This window comes from Gastrolobium bilobum, unplaced genomic scaffold (genome assembly GCF_033153095.1).
Source record: "Gastrolobium bilobum isolate Gb01-03AN ecotype WA unplaced genomic scaffold, APGP_CSIRO_Gbil_v1 utg98917, whole genome shotgun sequence".
Classification (NCBI taxonomy): domain Eukaryota; kingdom Viridiplantae; phylum Streptophyta; class Magnoliopsida; order Fabales; family Fabaceae; genus Gastrolobium; species Gastrolobium bilobum.
In genome coordinates this window covers 25,364-43,281 of record NW_026899233.1, presented here as the reverse complement: position 1 = coordinate 43,281, position 17,918 = coordinate 25,364, and positions in this window count along the sequence as shown.

Genomic DNA, 17,918 nt, shown 5'->3' with positions numbered 1-17,918 from the left:
TAGAAGTCATCTCCCTCCCCATCCCCTTGATGGCGTTGACCATCTGAAATGGAATATTGCTAGTGGTAATGGTATCTCGGTGAAAGGTATATATGGGTTGCTCACAAAGCAAACAGAAATGGAATCAACAAGATCTGACATTTGGAAGTTAATTTGGAGCTGGAAAGGTCCTCATAGGATCCAATTTTTCTGGTGGATAGTAGCTCATGGGAGACTGACCACAAAGAAAAGATTGGCCTATATGTAGATGGGGGATCCTTTGTGTGCCTTATGCAATACTGCTGAAGAGTCCTGGATTCATGCCTTACGTGATTGTCCTTGTGTCCATAATCTGTGGATTAATTTAGGAGCTGAAAATTTTTGTCACGATTTTTTTGTGATGGAAGGTTCCGATTGGATTAGTTCCAATCTACGCACAGTTACTATTGTTAATAATGTTGTACCTTGGAACTCCATATTTGCTGTTACGGCTTGGCTATGTTGGAAGTGGAGAAATGATAAGTTGCATGGGGGGCTAAATTCACAATATGCATACAATCACAACTTCATTGTAAATCGGGCAAAGGAATTCTAGACTGTTGCACATAGGAAGACTCTGGGAACGCCAATTGCAAGAAGAATTCCGATTTCAATTTGTTGGAATTTTTCGGAAGATGATTGGGTCAAAATTAATACAGATGGGGCTGCTAAGGGGAATCCTGGAGTGGCAGCTTGTGGGGGTCTGATAAGAGATAATACTGGTAAGTGGCTCACTGGTTTTTCATATAGAGTGGGTTTTTGTAGTGCTATCCAACCAAAATTGTGGGGTATTTTCAAGGGAATACAATTGGCTTGGGAAGGAGGTTGGAAAAAAGTAATTATTGAAAGTGACTCGGCAACAGCAGTCACTTGGCTTACTAATTCAAGTGAGCCAGCCTGTGAGCATCATTTGGTGTCTCGTATACGGGCTTGGATGAACAGGGAATGGTCAGTAAAGGTGAAACATACGTATAGAGAGGGTAATTGTTGTGCTGATTGGCTTTCAAATTTACCTCTGGCTAATCAGGATCTTGAAGATTTTTGTGTTTTTCTGTCCCCTCCTTCTGGGATTTTATTATTGTATTTAGCTGATTTAGGGGGTACCAGTAGTACTCGTTGTATTTCTGTTTCTTAGCCTGTTTGGGGTTTTCTTTGCCCAAATGGGATACCAAAAAAAAATTTACATTGAAAACTGTAAGTTAGCAACTAATTTCGATATTTCAATAAGACTATTTTCACAACATTGTTAGAAAGAATGAACACTTACAACTATTATTTTTCTTCTTACAAATTTATAAATCTTTAATAAAATTGGATTTTATTTTGTTAACAATTATTGTTAACAAGAGTTCAATTTAATTCATGTTATTTGTATTTTAACTCAATTGGCTACTCATTTAACTCAATTTGACATAATAAGGAGCCTATTGAACCCTTTTTATTTTAACTTATTGACTCCTCATTTATTTGAATTTTCTAGATTCTCATGTTTTATTCATGGTCAATTCGGCTTTTTATTTGTACATATTTGCTCATAGCTTGAGCGTAATACAGGTGAGTATTGTATGTCAATAGACCAATCTACTCCTTAATATATTACTATTTTTTCCAATAACTTTTTTGTTTATTATCTATCTCCGACTCTCTCTTTTTCATTTTAATTTTTGAACTCGGAATAAAAATAAATTACATATAAATTGATTACTTAAATAATCTTTAATTTTATTTATTAAATTTAAGATGGTAATATATTTATCAAACTCAAGTGATGTTAGTTTTATTAAAATTATATAAAATTTGTAAGAAGAAAAATAATAGTGCTAAGCGTTCATTCTTGTTAACAATGAGCTGAGCAAATGGTGTGAGACCATGTGTCCGATCCTCCCAGTACCATGTTTGGGAGGAATTTAAAGTTTTGATCCTGAACCCGCCCCGAATAAGATTGCCTCCTGCGGAAGAAACTTATTATAAGAACCCGCACCGCTAAATTAGGAATTTAAATGATTTAATTATGAAATTAGAAAATAATTTAATAATTGATGTAGAATAATTATGAGAAGACCCAAATAATTATTGTAAGGGCTTAATAACGTTGCAAGTCGTTTTTCTGATGAAAAGTGCAGATATCGGTTCTGCTTCACGGTATAAGTGTGTACCGATAAAGTTTCCCAAAAAATTATAATAAGTACATAACGATTCCTAGAATAATATTTAAGTCAAGAATATCAAGTTTGAAGTCATAATAATGAGTATTGGTGCCAGAACTAATACCGGCGACGTGAAAACTCGTACCAAAAAAGTGTTGCGAAAAACTATAATAAAAATATGCAAAATTCTAGAAAAATAGCTAGGTTCAGAATATGAAGTTTGAGATTAAAATGATAAGCGTAACTATTAGTGCTAATACAAACGGGTTAAACTTAAGTGGACTATAAATACAAGGGCACACATTTCTAGGTCAGAATTTTCACACTTCCTACGTGGGTTTTTTGATCCTCTTGGCTCCCTCTCCATCTTACTCCATAGCCTTCTTCTTCATGAAACTCAACCAAGGAATCATCTTTCTTCATTGTTCATTCACCAAAACACCATATCTTGGTGTGTGCTAGCATTGTGTGGTTGAAAGGCTAGTGATTTCTGATTTGTAGCTCTAGTTTGGGAGGGTGTGGGTGCTGACTTCTTGTGTTTGTGTGGAGGGAGTCATTTTCTTAGCATTTGTGACTTCAAGAAGCCACCTTTGAAGGAAAAGGGCCAAGCTTGGTGATCATTTTCGTGGCCTCACTTGTGTAGCATATTTGGATGGTATAGAAGCCACTAAATCACTGCCATTTTCTGAGTTCTTGAGCCCATAGGTATACCATGATCATTTCTTTTTAAATTTCATGAATTTAGCTTGTTTTGAGTCTTTTAAAAAGGAAAACTTTGATGATTCAAGTAAAAGATTATTAATTTAAGTGTAATATGGTAGTTTGAACTTCTATTTGTGAGTAAATCGAAGGTGGAAACCTTGGGAGGCCATTAGAGCTTGAATTATGCAGAAAATCTGCGTTTTCATGTTTCTACACAGGTGGTAATTGATTACCTTTGAGTGGTAATCAATTACCATGAAGGGTGTGTTTGGTACAAGAGAAATTTGTTTGTGTCCGAGAATCATGATATCCAGTAATATACAAATAAATCTAATTTACCGGGAATGATATAAAAAAGTTGTTTGGTAGACGTAAATATTACCGGGAATATTTAGTAATTTTACTGAGTATATGTTTGGTTGAGAGTAAAATATTACTGGTAATATATGTTGATTTTACAAAACTAACCTTAACTTTTCAATGACACCAGACCTACTAATTTGATGTGTGTTGGGGGTATTATTGTCTCAAAAATATGTTATCTACTTTCCCTTCCCTCAGTAATTGATGAGTCTCCAATTTACTATGTTTTAAGGGTCAATATGAGCATGATATTGAATTAAAAGTAATTAAAAGTTATGATAATTATAATTAAATTGTTATTTTATTCTCAATAATATTCTCATAAGATTTTTGATATTTTGCAGTAATTTCAGCTCAATAAAGAGATAATTGGAGATATCAAATAGAGTTGTTTTGGATTTCTGAATCATTGAATATTTTTATCAAATCTTCCTTTGAATATTTTTAAGAAAAGTTTTTTATTAAATTAAAAAGAGGAAGATTTGAAGGATTTGATCAAAGATATGATTAAAGATTATAGTGAAGATTCCATTAAAGATATGATCAGGATTTCTAAGCAAGGCATAAACTCTATAAATAAAGACCCAGACCTCAGAGACAAACATTCTTTGGCTGGAGAGAATTCTTGGATGCTCACGCTGGAGATCAGGATTCTGACGATGTTGAAGACCGGAGATCATTGATTCTTATTCTTCTTCTTCTCCTTCTTCTTTATTGCTTTTATGAATTCTTTTTATTTTAATTTGTTTAAGCCAGCTATGTCTGGCTAGTTTGTTTTTGTAGTTGGGATCATGGACCCAATGTGAATCCTTTATAATTTCTGTATTGATATTTTATAAGTTAATTAGTTAGTTTGTTTTATTCTACCTGGTTTAATTTTTCATATCCTGTTTAGAACTGATCACTCTAAATTATACGGCTTTGAGGGTTAGGACTCACAACAATAGACATATTGGGGTTTTAGTCTGGACAATGGTAGAATAACAATTTGTGTATGATCTAGACATAGGCTTACATAAATTGCAGACTCATAATTCATTTGCTTAATGCTTAAATCAAGAGGAATTACTAAGACATTAGAATTCTAATTGGGTTAAAGGGTTGAAATCACAAAGACATTAGGGTTCAACTATTTTATAGGAAAATAATGAATTGTCTGAGCAAACCAATTAATTAATTATAAAATACAATATAGGAATATAAGGGAGGATCGGAGGTGCAGTGCATCCTAGCTACATCCTTTTTATAATTTTTCACAACTCTCATAAATTCTTGATATTTCTTGGTCTCTTCTTGCATGTTTTTAATATTATTGTTTTTAATTTTTTGTTTTTAATTTACATCAACCAATTTCAAATACTTTCTCAAACCAAACCAATTTTATTTTCCAACTTAAGGGGAATAGTTAAACTAGTACTTGGTGCATTAATCCTCGTGGGAACGATACTCTACTTATCACTTTATTACTTGAAACGAACGGTATACTTGCCGATTTCGCAACAGTAATCATGAAAACAGCCTAATTTTTGGTAATCCAAACAGTAATTTTTCTTTGTAAAATGCTTTATCGGTAAAGCTCGGATACCCGAGAATTGATTTTTGATACTTCTACCAAACATGAGAGTCGATGTTTACCAAAGAAGGTTTACCGGTAATCCTTGTGATACCCTTATACCAAACCCCCACCGAAGGGTAATCGGTTACCCCCTGGATGGTAATCGATTACCTAATGCAAATGTGACAGCAATGACCTAGTTTAGTAAAATTACGATATCTCGAGCTACAGAGCTCCAAATTGAGTGAGGTTTGGACCTATGTGAAGATAACACATAGACATACAACTCTATAAAATTTCATAGTCATTGAATAAGTGAATTGGTCTAAGTATTAGTTTGAAGTCGAAACTTGGTTGCTAAAAATTCAGTTTGCAGCAGTCACTTTGCGAAAAACATAACCAGAGTTACACAACTCGATTGAGACATAAAGTATATCATTGGAAACCTTAAGATGTCTAGTTTAACATAGTAAAATCTTAGAATATTTTGTAGAGAGATGAAATTGCAGTCTTGAAAATGGTAAAGACAGTTTAGTGTTTGTGGCTTCGGAAAGAGCCCGCAGTACGCGAAACGATAAAGAAATAATGTTTGTTTTAAATCTAAAGAGCTATGATATGTTTACTGATAGTATGAAAGTTATGAAAACAGATCTGTGACCTTGCTGGACACTGTTATTACTTGTGACCCTTTGGACCCTGAGTCGTGAGGGGGGTTTAGCTTGCGAGGTAAGCTTCTGGTCCTCGAATTGATCTGTTGCTTGTTCCACCGACCTCCATGGGAGGGTGGTTTATATGCATGGTATGATTTTATGAAAATGATATATGCATTGATATATGCCTGAGATATGTGAATATGTCTGTTGATTTCTTACACGATCAGGCTGCGACCCTGGGGTGTAAGGCAGTTCCGTTACTATAATGCGCTTTTAGTGAAACATGAAATGGGTGACCAATAATGTCCAGTTTTGAAATCAACTCCTAACTTCAACCCAGGAATCAGGGTGTCAGTGGGATAATAAAATCTTCGACACAAAGCATTCCTTGTGGACCCATCGGGGTGAAGTAATTGAAGGACAAAGTTTATTGTATCCAACAATGTGGCCACAGTGTTGTTGGCTGGTTGAGGTGAAGAGTACAACATTATTGCTTTCACATCTTTGGATTCAATTTTTAGTACGTCAGAGTGATCCAGCAATAAAACTGCAGAAATCAAGCCAACAGGTTGATACATATTAGCTGACCATACTAGTGCCCAATCGTCGTTTCCTTGTGCATGTATGAACAAGTAAGCGTGGTTCTGATGATTTACACGGCTAAACCTCATGCAATATTTAACATTTTCAGAACTTAGGTTAGTTGTGGCATTCAGTGTATCTTCTGCCTTCAAGCAATGATTTGAAGCTTTAACAAGGACAGTAGTCCAAAACACTCAAAAATATGTGAAAAAAAACACTTGTTTAGAATAAACCATCTTGTTGAGGAATATGAGAGGTGAGATGTGAGACTCTGTCCGTAGAAGAGAGAATGTGAGAGGTGAGACTCTATTTGTAGAAGAGAGAATGTGAGAGGTTCTGTAGAAGAGCGAATGTAAGAGGTCGAAGAGAGAATTTGAGAGCTTTTATGGAAGAGAGAATGTGAGAGGTGGACTAAAGAATGTACGAGGTTTAGCATATTATATAAGAATAATTTGATTATCACTTTTTATGGGAGATGGTCTATGATTTGAGGCTTTAACAAGGATAGTAGTACAAAACACCCAAAAATATGTGGAAAAAAGCACTTGTTTAGAATAGACCATCTTGTCGAGGAATGTGAGAGGTGAGAGTCTGTTTGTAGAAGAGAGAATGTGAGAGGTGGAAGAAAAAAAGTGAGAGGTTCTGTAGAAGAGAGAATGTGAGAGTGGGAATAAAGAATGTAAAAGGATGCTATAAGAATAAATTGATTGTCATTTTTGTGTCAAGATGGTCTATGATTTGAGGCTTTAACAAGGATAGTAATCCAAAACACCCAAAAATATGTGAAAAAAAAGCAATTGTTTAGAATAGACCATCTTGTTGAGGAATGTGAGAGGTGAGACTCTGTCCGTAGAAGAGAGAATGTGAGAGGTGAGACTCTATTTGTAGAAGAGAGAATGTGAGAGGTTGAAGAGAGAATGTGAGAGGTTTTGTAGGAGAGAGAATGTGAGGGGTGGAATAAAGAATGTAAGAGGTTTAACATATTATATAAGAATAATTTGATTGTCATTTTTGTACGGGTCACTTTGCAAATGGCTCTATACTTAAAAAATCAAAACCAAATACATAAAAATTTGTTTATGAAATACCCATAAGAGGAAGTAAATTTATTATTTCTTTCATTGTTACAAAATGTCACCAACTTTGTAGGTGGGACATCCCAGTCTAATCCAAAGCCTCTGATAGGCGTATTACAATAACAGGTTGATATTGTGGGGTATGAGATATATATCACTAGATGGGTAGTCAACTACGGCAACATGTTAGGATGGTGTGAGTTGTAAAGGATAGCTTAGCTCCATTAGTTATCAACAAGCTAAGGAAGGAAAACGAAAGTTGTAAAACTAGAAGAGGAAGTGCTGCTATTTATTGAATTATTGAAAGCAACAAGCTAGATGGATGACGATGGTGGGTGTGGGAAAGTGGTTGTTGAAAATTGGGGAGAGATTGAGTGAAAATAAAGTTGGAGCATATCGTCGTTCACGTTGGAGCATCGAAAAAAAAATGAAAATAAAATATGGTACTGTTTACCATCAGGTAAAATTCTTGGCCCCCGTTTGCAATACTCATCCCTTTCGTAGAATTCCAGAATACACATCCAGTTCCGTTACTGTAATGCGCTTTTAGTGAAACATGAAATGGGTGACCAATTATGTCCAGTTTTGAACTCAACTCCTAACTTCATCCCAGGAATCAGGGTGTCAGTGGGATAATCAAATCTTCGACACAAAGCATTCCTTGTGGACCCATCGGGGTGAAGTAATTGAAGGACAAATTTTACTGTATCCAACAAAGGCCACAGTGTTGTTGGCTGTTGAGGTGAAGAGTACAACATTATTGCTTTCACATTTTTGGATTCAATTTTTAGTACGTCAGAGTGATCCAGCAATAAAACTGCAGAAACCAAGCCAACAGGTTGATAAATATTAGCTGACCAAACTGGTGCCCAATCGTCGTTTCCTTGTGCATGTATGAACAAGTAAGCGTGGTTCTGATGATTTACACGGCTAAACCTCATGCAATATTTAACATTTTCAGAACTTAGGTTGGTTGTGGCATTCAGTGTATCTCCTGCCTTCAAGCAATGATTTGAGGCTTACACAAGGACAGTAGTCCAAAACACCCAAAAATATGTGAAAAAATCACTTGTTTAGAATAGACCATCTTGTTGAGTAATATGAAAGGTGAGAGGTGAGACTATGTCCGTAGAAGAGAGAATGTGAGAGGTTTTGTAGAAGAGAGAATGTGAGAGGTCGAAGAGAGAATGTGAGAGGTTTTGTAGAAGAGAGAATGTGAGAGGTGGAATAAAGTGATAATACAATGTGATAATACAAACTTCCACAGTAGAACTCAAGACATATAAACAAAACTCATTAATAGGAAGGTGCTATTCTAAACATTCTGAATAGGAATTGGCTCAACAAAAGCATTATTTGGTTCAAGTTCAAATTGCTAGGCTGGCACAATTCAGGACGGACAAAGTCTGCATCTGGTGGCACTGAAGTGTCCTCTTTAGGTCTCAGTTCCGCACAAACTTCAATGGCTCCGTGCACATCCGGGTCTGATCAATTTTCCCCATGGGAAATGCAGGCAGATCTTCTTTCTCCTATAAGACAGTGAAATGTGTATAATTTAAAGTGCGTTGCACAAAGGCCTGCTCTAAATGGGAAATGAATATCCATTTATGTAAACGCGACGCCAGTCCAGCCAAGACAACACTGTGAATCTCACTACCACTAGTCACATTCTTTTTTCCATATTACAGCCAAGATGCCCTATACAGACAACAACAACAAAAAACAGAAAAAAGAAAAGCAAAAAGTTTATGTCACAACTCAAAAGTACACATTCAAATGCCTTAGACATACAACCTCCTGACAGACGGACCCATCCCCTCTGGGTATACAGCAATTACGCTAAAGTGTTTTGGGAAATTAAGTCCCATTGACTGCAAATGCCCAAGAAGAAAGCCATGGGACAGCCCAAGACTCTGTTTGTAGAAGAGAGAATGTGAGAGGTGGAAGAGAGAATGTGAGAGGTGGAATAAAGAATGTAAAAGGATTAGCATATTGTATAAGAATGAATTGAGTATCATTTTTGTGTGGAGATGGTCTATGATTTGAGGCTTTAACAAGGATAGTAGTCTAAAACACCAAAAAATATGTGAGAAAAACACTTGATTAGAATAGAACATCTTGTTGAGGAATGTGAGAGGTGAGACTCTGTCCGGAGAAGAGAGAATATGATAGGTGAGACTCTATTTGTAGAAGAGAGAATGTGAGAGGTGGAATAAAATTGCAGAAACCAAGCCAACAAGTTTATTTCTATTAGCTTACCATAGTGGTGCCTAACCGTCGTTTCCTTGTGCATGTATAAACAAGTAAGCGTGGTTGTGATGATTTACACGACTAAACCTCATGCAATATTTACCGTTTTCAGAACATAGGTTGGTTATGCCATTCAGTGTATCTCCTGCCTTCAAAGAATGATTTGAGGCTTTAACAAGGACAGTAGTCCAAAACACCCAAAAATTTGTGAAAAAAGCACTTGTTTAGAATAGACCAACTTTTTGAGGAATGTGAGAGGTGAGAGGTGAGACTTTTTCCGTAGAAGAGAGAATGTGAGAGTTTTCTGTAGAAGAGAGAATGTGAGAGGTGGAATAAAGAATGTACGAGGTTTAACATATTATATAAGAATAATTTGATTGTCATTTTTGTATGGGTCACTTCGCAAATGGCTCTATACTTATAAAATCGAAACCAAATACATAAAACTTTGTTTATGACATACCCATAAGAGGAAGTAAATTAATTCTTTCTTTCATTGTTACAAAATGTCACCAACTTTGTAGGAGGGACATCCTAGTCTAACCCAAAGCCTCTGATAGGCATATTACGATAACAGGTTGATATTATGGGATAGGAGATGTATATCACTTGATTGGTAGTCAAAGTCGACTAAGGCAACAAGTTGGGACGGTGTGAGTTGTAAAGGATAGCTTAGCTCCATTAGTTATCAACAAGCTAAGGAAGGAAAGCGAAACCTGTAAAACTAGAAAAGAAAGTGCTGCTATTTATTGAATTATTGAAAGCAACAAGCTAGCTGGATGACGATGGTGGGTGTGGGAAAGTGGTTGTTGAAAATTGGGGAGAGATTGAGTGAAAATAAAGTTGGAGCATATCGTCATTCAGGTTGGAGCATCGAAAAAAAAAGTGAAAATAAAATATGGTACTGTTTACCATCAGGTAAAATTCTTGGGCCCCGTTTGCAATACTCATCCCTTTCGTAGAATTCCATCCAATTCCATTACTGTAATGTGCTTTTAGTTAAACATGAAATGAGTGTCCAATTATGGCCAGTTTTGAAATCAACTCCTAACTTCATCCCAGGAATCAGGGTGTCAGTGGGATAATCAAAACTTTGCACAACACATTCCTTGTGGACCCATCGGGGTGAAGTAGTTGAAGGACAAAGTTTTTGATATAGAATTGTATTAAAACTTAATAAGAAGAGTGTTCTCGTTCCTGTGTTTTACCGGACTCAAATCTGAATTAATTTATGTCCCTTGATGACTGAATACCAGGTGATTTATATTAAAATAATTAAATAAAAAAATTAAAGCAAACGCTTATCTCTTCATTCATATTGTTCACTTGTTTAGATTATTGACTAAATCTTAATAATTATAATAAGGGTTCATTTTTTCTGCAGTAAATACAGATAAGTTATCTGCATTGAACCCAAGACGACGTCGTTGTGGGGCAAAAATCAATGTATTTTTGTAATTTTAATTTATTTTAGGGCTATAATAGTCTTTATAATTATAATTTTTTAATATTTCAACACCAAAACGAATTTGTTTTGGAAGTAAATGCAGATAATTTATCTGCAGTAACTGTAGAAATATTTTTCTGTTATAATAAATAGGAAAATGATTGTAAAATGGAACAATTTTATATTATATTATTAGATAAATAATGGTGGCCAGCACTTTGATCCAACATTTGATATTAGGGTAGAGGTTATGCGTTACATAACGACATTATGGTGAAATCAATATCCAATTTTAATAAGATTTGGCATATGTCGAAATCATATCAAACCATGATACTTAAAATAATAAAAGTACGTAGAAAGTATCGTGTCGTAATAAACCACTATTAATAGTTAAACCACACTCCTTTGCTCACTAACTCAAAAAAACTGTCACTTTACCAATGAGTTTTCTTTCCACATATTTATTATCAAGGATATTTGAATTAGGTTTTGTCTAGAAATTTTAAGCAATTCTCTATTTGAAACTTTGTTGATTGGACAACTACACAAGAAGACGAAAATCAAGCTTGGAAGACAATGGCATCACGGGTTCACTGGAGAAGCACACAGGAAGAATGGGGAAAATGGAATACTTTATGTCTTAAACTTAGATATTTAACAAATATCAGGTGGTTCTTAAAGTCAAAGTTGTGAAACGCGTCTTCCCATTATGTCAGTGGGATAATCAAAACTTCGCCACGACACATTCCTTGTGGACCCATCGGGGTGAAGTAGTTGAAGGACAAAGTTTTCTGCATCCAACAATGTGGCCACAATGTTGTTTACTGGTTGAGGTGAATAGTATAGCATTATTTCTTTCACATCTTTGGATTCAATTTTTAGTACATAAGAGTGGTCTAGCAATAAAACTGCAGAAACCAACTCAACAGGTTGATTTCTATTAGCTAACATACTTGTTCCTAATCGTCGTTTCCTTGTGCATGTATGCACAAGTAAGTGTGGTTCTGATGATTTACACGGCTAAGCCTCATGCAATATATATCGTTTTCAGAATATAAGTTGGTTGTGACATTCAATGTATCTCCTGCCTTCAAACTATGATTTGAGGCTTTAACAAGGACAGTAGACCAAAACACCCAAAAGTATGTGAAAAAAAACACTTGTTTAGAATAGACCATCTTGTTGAGGAATGTGAGAGGTGAGAGGTGAGACTCTGTTTGTAGAATAGAAAATATGAGAGGTTTGGTAGAAGAGAGAATGTGAGAGGTGGAAGAGAGAATGTGAGAGGTTTTGTAGAAGAGAGAATGTGAGAGGTGGAATAAAGAATGTAAGAGGTTTAGCATATTTTATAAGAATAATTTGATTATCATTTCTGTATGGGAGATGGTCTATGATTTGAGGCTTTAACAAGGATAGTAGTCCAAAACACCCAAAAATATGTGAAAAAAGCACTTGTTTAGAATAGACCATCTTATTGAGGAATGTGAGAGGTGAGACTCTGTCCGTAGAAGAAAAAATGTGAGAGGTGAGACTCTGTTTGTAGAAGAGAGAATGTGAGAGGTTTTGCATAAGAGAGAATGTGAGAGGTGGAAGAGACAAAGTGAGAGGTTTTGCAGAAGAGAGAATGCGAGTGGTGGAATAAAGAATGTAAGAGTTTTAACATATTATATAAGAATAAATTGATTGTAAATTTTGTATGGAGATGGTCTATGATTTGAGGTTTAACAAGGATAGTAATCCAAAACACCCAAAAATATGTGAAAAAAGCACTTGTTTAGAAATAACCATCTTGTTGAGGAATGTGAGAAGTGAGGGTGAGACTCTATCCGTAGAAGAGAGAATGCGAGAGGTGAGACTCTATTTGTATAAGAGAGAATGTGAGAGGTTTTGTAGAAGAGAGAATGTGAGAGGTGGAATAAAGAATGTAAGAGGTTTAGCATATTATATAAGAATAATTTGATTGTCATTTTTGTATGGGTCACTTCACAAAAGGATCTATATTTAGAAACTCAAAACCAAATACATAAAACTTTTTTTATGACATACCCATAAGAGAAAGTAAATTAATTATTTCTTTCATTGTTACAAAATGTCACCAACTTTGTAGGTGGGACATCCCAGTCTAATCCAAAGCCTCTGATAGGCATATTACCATAATAGGTCGATATTATGGGATATGAGATGTATATCACTTGATTGGTAGTAACTATGGCAACATGTTAAGACGGTGTGAGTTTTAAAGGATAGCTTAGCTCCATTAGTTATCAACAGGCTAAGGAAGGAAAGCGAAAGTTGTAAAACTAGAAGAGGAAGTGTTGCTATTTATTGAATTATTGAAAGCAACAAGCTAGCTGGATGGCGATGGTGGGTGTGGGAAAGTGGGGAGAGATTAAGTGAAAATAAAGTTGGAGCATATCGTCGTTCAGGTTGGAGCATTGAAGAAAAAAGTGGAAATAAAATATGGTACTGTTTACCATCAGGTAGAATTCTTGTCCCTCGTTTGCAATACTCATCCCTTTCGTAGAATTCCAGAATACACATCCAGTTCCGTTACTATAATGTGCTTTTAGTGAAACATGAAATGAGTGATCAATTATGGCCAGTTTTTGAAATCAACTCCTAACTTCATCCCAAGAATCAGGGTGTCAGAGGGATAATCAAAACTTTGGCATAACACATTCCTTGTGGACCCATCGGGGTGGAGTAGTTAAAGGACAAAGTTTACTGTATCCAATAATGTGGCCACAGTGTTGTTGACTGCTTGAGGTGAAGAGTACAACATTATTGCTTTCACATCTTTGGATTCAATTTTTAGTACATCAGAGTGATCCAGCAATAAAACTGCAGAAACCAAGCCAACTGGTTGATTTCTATTAGCTGACCATATTGGTGCCTAATCGTCGATTCCTTGTGCATGTCTGAACAAGTAAGTATGGTTCTGATGATTTACACGGCTAAACCTCATGCAAAATTTGTCGTTTTCAGAACATACGTTGGTCATGGCATTCAGTGTATCTCCTGCCTTCAAACAATGATTTGAGGCTTTAACAAGAACTTTAGTCCATAACACCAGAAAATATGTTGAAAAAAAAGAACTTGTTTAGAATAGACCATCTTGTTGAGGAATGTGAGAGGTGAGAGGTGAGACTTTGTCCGTAGAATAGAGAATGTGAGAGGTGAGACTCTGTTTGTAGAAGAGAGAATGTGAGAGGTTTTGTATAAGAGAGAATGTTAGAGGTGGAAGAGAGAATGTGAGAGTTTTTGTAGAAGAGAGAATGGGAGAGGTGGAATAAAGAATGTAAGAGGTTTTAGCATATTATATAAGAATAATTTGATTGTCATTTTTGTATGAGAGATGGTCTATGATTTGAGGCTTTAACAAGGATAGTAGTCCAAAACACCCAAAAATGTGTGAAAAAAGTACTTGTTGAGAATAGACCATCTTGTTAAGGAATGTGAGAGGTGAGAGGTGAGACTCTGTCCGTAGAAGAAAGAATGTGAGAGGTGAGACTCTATTTGTAGAACAGAGAATGTGAGAGGTGGAAGAGAGAATGTGAGAGGTTTTGTAGAAGAGAGAATGTGAGAGGTGGAATAAAGAATGTAAGAGGTTTAGCATATTATATAAGAATAAATTGAATGTCATTTTTGTATGGAGATGGTCTATGATTTGAGGCTTTAACAAGGATAGTAGTGCAAAACACCCAAAAATATGTGGAAAAAACACTTGTTTAGAATAGACCATCTTGTTAAGGAATGTGAGAGGTGAGACTATGTCCGTAGAAGAGAGAATGTGAGAGGTGAGACTCTATTTGTAGAAGAGAGAATGTGAGAGGTGGAATAAAGAATTTAAAAGGTTTAGCATATTATATAAGAATAATTTGATTGTCATTTTTGTATGGGTCACTTCGCAAATGGCTCTATACTTAAAAAATCGAAACCAAATGCATAAAACCTTGTTTGTGACGTACCCATAAAAGGAAGTAAATTAATTATTTCTTTCATTATTACAAAATGTCACCAACTTTGTAGGTGTGACATCTCAGTCTAACCCAAAGCCTCTGATAGGCATATTACGATAAGAAAAGTTTTAATAAAAAGGTTAAATGTAATTAGAAAACGTTTCATAAGAAAAGTTTAAAAACGATTCTGTTTTTGTGATGTGAAACGTAGGAAAAATATATTAGGAAGTTAGAAAGTAGTAGGAAAAGAAATAAGATAAAACAGTTTGGAAAAATTAAGGATAAAAGAAACATGAATGTGAGAAGTGTTTGGAGATTTCCATAAAAAAACAGAATTCTGATTTGTGCGCTTATGTCTAGGTGCGCAACATTCATAAAACGTTGGGCTTATATGCTACTGTTTGGTTAGTATTTGAAAGCACCAAGGTATGTGTAGGCGGTATTACCTAATGTGACTATTGGCTAGTGTATGGAATTGTGATGTGTTGCTCACATTTGTTCTATGTATGTTATGATGATGATGAGCCAATGGTAAGAATATGAAAGGATGATATGATATATGCATGCATTTTACATCATAATACATTTTTCTGTTGGGTGCGATTGCATAACATGGCATGTATACTTGATTCGTGACATCTTGAATATATATATATATATATATATTTGTATTGATGACATGTGACTGAGCATGCATCATATAGGTATGCCTGGTACCAGGAGAGGGGACACTTGGCTTCAGTCCGCATAGGTTCCACAGTGGGATTCACCTTCATGGGAGCCATTAGGAATACCCACTGTGATGCTACGCGCACGACAGTGCTATGAGCGTAAAGGAAAAAGGGCGTTATATACGCGTTATGATATATGATGAAAAGGATTAAATGTTTGAAGTGACTATTTAAGATTTTGTGCCTAGTTAATACTGTTGCATTTGGTTTTGTTGCCACACTACTGGGTTTATTCTCACCCCTTTGGGGCTGCAATTTTTAAATTGCAGGAGGACGTAAAAGCATTTGAGGACTTGGATGTTGAACTCTGTTATATTTTTGCTGCTGTCTGGATTTATTCACTGTTGACTGTTTTAAGCTTGGGATGACTGTATTATGTGGTACTTGATGATTTTTGGATGACTGTAAAACTATGACTTATTTCTGCTTTAAGTCTTTTTATGAACAGCGGCTGCTTTAAGAAATCTGAAATGTTTTGCGAAAAAGGGACTTTCTTAACGTTTATCAAATGCTGAATTTTTAACGATTTACGGACAACTTACGAGTTATGTTTCGAGGGGCAAATGAACTCTGATTTACTATTATTTTATATGCACGCGAAGCCCCAAGCGTCTACTTTCAGATTTTGGAAACCGTACAAAAATATTTTGAAAACTCGATTTGATATTGATGTTGTACACGAACTGTTTTTGGGAAATTTCCAACTTTGCAAACAGCAAGGTTTTTACAAAGTTTTATCAAGAAAATCTTATTAGCTTTCCACTTTCATCACTCAAGGATATTTTAAAAGAAAAAGTTCGCTACTAAATTCTGCAACTCTAATAACAATTAGCAAACGACTCTCTTGGATGCATACAAGGGAGGGTGTTGGTTGATATTATGGAATATGAGATGTATATCACTTGATTGGTAGTCAGCTAAGGCGACAAGTTAAGACGGTGTGAATTGTAAAGGATAGCATAGCTCCATTAGTTATCAACAGGCTAAGGAAGGAAAACGAAAGTTGTAAAACTAGAAGAGGAAGTGCTGCTATAGCTGGATGACGATGGTGGGTGTGGAAAATTGGGGATAGATTAAGTGAAGATAAAGTTGGAGCACATCGTCGTTCAGGTTGGAGCATCGAAGAAAAAAAGTGAAAATAAAATTTGGTACTATTTACCGTCAGGTTGGAGAAAATAGGTTGTGCTTGATCTATGTTATGTTATGTTTTTTTTAAGATACATAATATATTTTTATTACATGAGTTATTGTTGTATAACAACTCCTCTATAGGATGGAGATTTGGGTTACTTCGTATCTCATGCAATCATATTATAAATTTTTTGTTGGAGGTTAAAGATGGTAATTCAACTTTTTGGTATAGAATGCTTCTACATTACACAATAATCATTATACAAGCTTTACAAAGTCGATACATACAAAAGATATGTTACTTGCGCAATAATCATCATACAAATCTTACATTTTTCCAAAAACAAAAAACCAATCTAATCCAAACCGAATAAAATTGGATTGGATCGGATCGGATTTGAAAAAAAATTCAAACCGAATGGATGATTACATGATTAAACCGAAGGGATTGGATCAGATGCTTTTTGTTACTAAAATCGATCCTATCCAGACCGCGAACACCCCTATATATATATATATATATATATATATATATATATATATATATATATATATATGATTGTCGGATGAAGCACCTAAGGTTTGGTGTAGTTATATGGGTAAAGGTTTTCTCTAGTCAATGGAGATAAGTTATCTCCAGTGAACCCAAAACGACGTCGTTTTGGGACAGAAATCAAGGTGTTTTTGTAATTATAATATATTACAGGGTTATATTAGTCTTTATCATTATAATTTTGTAACCCCAAAACGACGTTGTTTTGAGCTCAATGAATATAATTTTATCTCCGGTGACTGGAGAAATATTTTTCCCTAGTTATATTATATACTAGAGCCGGCAAAACGGGCTCGACTCGGCGGGTCAACCCAACAAACAGGGCGAGACGAGCTAAGTTTTTCAGCCACTTTCAAAAGCGGAGCAAGCTGATTCCTTTTTAGGCGGGTTGATGGCGGGGTGGGACGGGTCGCCCACTTTGCCACATCTATTATATACTAGAGGTAATACATAATATATTTAGAAATTTAACTATGTACTATGCATAGTACATTATTTCTGAATAAAGAAAAAAATCATGTACTACCTAGATTTTTAAAATTTAAATCATTTCCATGTCAAAGGAATGAACTCTTACCTCCTTCTATGGGAATGATTTGTGAGAATATCTAATTAATAACAAATTGAATCTTAATTGATTATAAATCAAATCAGAAAACTTAAAAATACAACATAAAAAATCAAAAAAATTCGTAGCTAGACAAAAAAAATACGCACTTTAAAGGTTAGAGAATAAAATTAATAGACC